The sequence below is a fragment of the Canis aureus genome, chromosome Y, assembly GCF_053574225.1.
Source record: "Canis aureus isolate CA01 chromosome Y, VMU_Caureus_v.1.0, whole genome shotgun sequence".
NCBI lineage: Eukaryota > Metazoa > Chordata > Mammalia > Carnivora > Canidae > Canis > Canis aureus.
In genome coordinates this window covers 100001-103934 of record NC_135650.1, presented here as the reverse complement: position 1 = coordinate 103934, position 3934 = coordinate 100001, and the positions used below count along the sequence as shown (strand labels likewise).

Sequence of the window (3934 nt, the reverse complement as noted above, 5' to 3'; positions counted from 1 at the left end):
GGGGAGGAAAACACAACACCACAAAACAAAAAAACCACCTTGGGTGTCTTACTGACTCACACTTTAGTATTTTACCTTTCTGTTGGAAAGACAGACGCCAGGTATCCGATGAACTGAACCCAATTTATCAATTAAGCTAGTTACACCTTCAAAGTTCCAGGTCACCAAAGATTTGGGAAGCTATTGTAAAAGTTTAACCTATAGACTTTTTTTTTTTTTTTTTTTATTTATGTATGTATGTATGTATGTATGTATGTATGTATGATAGTCGGGGGGGGGAGAGAGAGAGAGAGAGAGAGAGAGAGAGAGAGAGAGAGAGAAAGAGAGGCAGAGACATAGGCAGAGAGAGAAGCAGGCTCCATGCACCGGGAGCCCGACGTGGGACTCGATCCCGGGTCTCCAGGATCGCGCCCTGGGCCAAGGGCAGGCGCCAAACCGCTGCGCCACGCAGGGATTCCCCCCTTTTTTCATTTTTTTCTTTTTCTTTTTTTTTAACCTGCTTGCTCGTCACAAGGAAAAGTACACGAGACGGACAAAATCGATCATTTGGAGTAGTTTCCGTGGACAAATCCTCAGAGGCACAACTCCACTAATCCGTTGAGTTCACAGCAAAGTTGAGTACGCCCGTCCCTCGGGGCCTGGACCCTCCGGCATGGGCATGGCATCCGGGTGGGTCCCGGTGGAGCAAGGGGATAAGTAGTTCTCCTTTTCTTTTCTGTGCCTGTGGGTCTAACAAGACACCACACGTGTCTTGTTTCTTTGTAATGAGGTGGCGGAAGGGTCTATCTCGATCACCACCATTCCAGGCCCACAAACTGTGACGGGAGCACAGCACATCCCACCGCCCACCCCAACGGCGGCGGGGGCGGGGGCGCGTGGGGACAAAACCGGTTATCCGTATGAAGTGTGACGGTGATAGGTAGCTCCCAGGACACGTCTTTTTACAGGAAACCCACAGGGACCGCGGATACGCAGAGATGACTGAGGCTGATGTGAATCCGAAGGCCTACCCCCTGGCAGATGCCCACCTCCCCAAGAAACTCCTGGACGCGTGTTCAGCAGTCCCGTAACTACAAGCAGCTTCGGAAAGGAGCCCACGAAGCCGCCAAAACCCTCTGTGGAGAGGCATCTCTGAGTTCATCCTGATGGCTGGCTGCAGACGCCGAGCCCCTGGAGATCATCCCGCACCGTCCGCCGCCCGCCTGCCTGCCTGCCGCGTGATGAGAAGAACGTGCCCTACGTGTTCGTGCGCTCCAAGCAGGCCCTCGGGCGGGCCTGCGGGGTGTCCGGGCCTGTCCTCGCCTGTCCCGTCACCATCCAAGGAGGCTCGCAGCCAAAGCCGCAGATCCAGTCCATTCAGCAGTCCATCGAAAGGCTCTTCGTGGAAACCGCTGGCCTCTGTCCCACCCCTCACGGAGCCCAGCCCTCCCCCCTGGGGTTGTGTCTACCGTCTGCGTTCGCATGTAGTTTCTCCAGCTGCCTTCTCTCGTTCTTTTTTTTTTTTTTTTTTAATTTTTATTTATTTATGATAGTCACAGAGAGAGAGAGAGGCAGAGACACAGGCAGAGGGAGAAGCAGGCTCCCCGCAGGGAACCCGATGCGGGCACACGAGCCCAGGGTACCCCTTCCACCTCCCCAACCCCCGCCCCGCATCCAGCCCCGAGAGGAAGGCAGCCGCCCAACCACTGAGCCACCCAGGCGTCCGTCCCTCTTTTCCTTTCTCTTATCCGTCAACCTTCCAGCCTTCCGCCTCCACCTCCGCCTGTTCCTTCATCTCGGTTTCCTCCTGGAAAACAGGCTTTGTCCGTGGTTGCCTCCCTCTCAGCCCTCTGAAAGAGGTGGAGTGGGTTGGGCATCAGTTCTGGTGCTCGTGCGTGCGTGTGGACTTGGGATTTCCGGCGTCCGCCTGCCTGGCCTGCTTTCCCCGTCTTCTTCATGATTTGGACTCAAGGGAAGTGGCGGGGGGTTGGGGGGGGGGAGATCGGGTCCTTATTTCTCTGGACCACCTCTTGGGTCCCATCCCACGAGGCATCTTTCTGATGGGGTGACCTAGAAGTCCGAACGTAGGGAGGGAGAGAGAGAGAGAGAGAGAGAGAGGAGAGAGGAGAGAGGAAGGGGCAGAGACCTAGGCAGAGGGAGAAGAAGCAGGCTCCACGCAAGGACACAAACAAACCTTCCAAAAAAAGAGAAGGAAAAAAAAGGTAAACTTGCGGCAACGGCCCGGCCGCTCGGGGGTCGAGCTCCGCCTTCAGCCCAGGGCGTGGTCCTGGAGACGCGGGCTCAGAGTCCCAGGTCAGGCGCTCTGGATGGAGCCTGCTTCTCCGTCTCCGTCTGTCTGATGAAAGAAAGAAAGAAAGAAAGAAAGAAAGAAAGAAAGAAAGAAAGAAAGAAAGAAAGAAAGAAAGAAAGAAAGAAAGAAAGAAAGAAAGGAAAATGAATAAATAGTAAGTAAGCAAGTAAGTACGTACGTACATACATACATACATAAATGCACATACATACAAACAAAGACAAACTCGGGGCAACGGCCCGGCCGCTCGGGGGTCGAGCTCCGCCTTCAGCCCAGGGCGTGGTTCTGGAGACGCGGGCTCAGAGTCCCAGGTCAGGCGCTCTGGATGGAGCCTGCTTCTCCGTCTCCGTCTGTGTCTGATGAAAGAAAGAAAGAAAGAAAGAAAGAAAGAAAGAAAGAAAGAAAGAAAGAAAGAAAGAAAGAAAGAAAGAAAGAAAGAAAGAAAGAAAGGAAAATGAATAAATAGTAAGTAAGCAAGTAAGTACGTACGTACATACATACATACATAAATGCACATACATACAAACAAAGACAAACTCGGGGCAACGGCCCGGCCGCTCGGGGGTCGAGCTCCGCCTTCAGCCCAGGGCGTGGTTCTGGAGACGCGGGCTCAGAGTCCCAGGTCAGGCGCTCTGGATGGAGCCTGCTTCTCCGTCTCCGTCTGTGTCTGATGAAAGAAAGAAAGAAAGAAAGAAAGAAAGAAAGAAAGAAAGAAAGAAAGAAAGAAAGAAAGAAAGAAAGAAAGAAAGAAAGAAAGAAAGAAAGGAAAATGAATAAATAGTAAGTAAGCAAGTAAGTACGTACGTACATACATACATACATAAATGCACATACATACAAACAAAGACAAACTCGGGGCAACGGCCCGGCCGCTCGGGGGTCGAGCTCCGCCTTCAGCCCAGGGCGTGGTTCTGGAGACGCGGGCTCAGAGTCCCAGGTCAGGCGCTCTGGATGGAGCCTGCTTCTCCGTCTCCGTCTGTGTCTGATGAAAGAAAGAAAGAAAGAAAGAAAGAAAGAAAGAAAGAAAGAAAGAAAGAAAGAAAGAAAGAAAGAAAGAAAGAAAGAAAGAAAGAAAGAAAGAAAGAAAGGAAAATGAATAAATAGTAAGTAAGCAAGTAAGTACGTACGTACATACATACATACATAAATGCACATACATACAAACAAAGACAAACTCGGGGCAACGGCCCGGCCGCTCGGGGGTCGAGCTCCGCCTTCAGCCCAGGGCGTGGTTCTGGAGACGCGGGCTCAGAGTCCCAGGTCAGGCGCTCTGGATGGAACCTGCTTCTCCGTCTCTCCGTCTCTGATAAAAAATTAATAAATAAATAAATAAATAAATAAATAAATAAATAAATACATACATACATACATACATACATACATACATAAATACATGAAAGATAAATAAATAGATAAACGAATGAATAAATGAATAAATGAATGAAGAAATAAAAGAATAAAGAAGTACGTACATAAATACATACATAAATACGTAAGCAAATAAGGAAATAAGACATACATACATACATACATACATACATACATACAAACAAACCTTCCAGAAAAAAAAAAAAAGGGAGAAAAAAGAAAAAGGCAAACTGGCGGCGACGCATGGGGGCTCGGCGCTCGAGCGCCTTTCTCCCC

General features: G+C 50.0%; 1 protein-coding gene and 1 pseudogene across 1 annotated transcript in view; one reads left to right on the top strand and one right to left on the bottom strand.

Annotated features, from left to right (window-relative positions):
- Nucleotides 1-265: 265 nt before the first annotated feature.
- Nucleotides 266-3934, bottom strand: part of LOC144309401 (uncharacterized) — a 22226-nt gene continuing 18557 nt past the window's right edge. The window contains exons 3-4 of the mRNA XM_077890472.1: nucleotides 2503-3593; nucleotides 266-1829 (exon numbers count right to left, since the gene is read on the bottom strand). The gene's annotated coding sequence lies outside the window, so the exon portion shown is untranslated. The remainder of the gene's footprint in view (nucleotides 1830-2502; nucleotides 3594-3934) is intronic.
- LOC144309402 (NHP2-like protein 1 pseudogene) lies at nucleotides 569-1833 on the top strand (annotated as a pseudogene).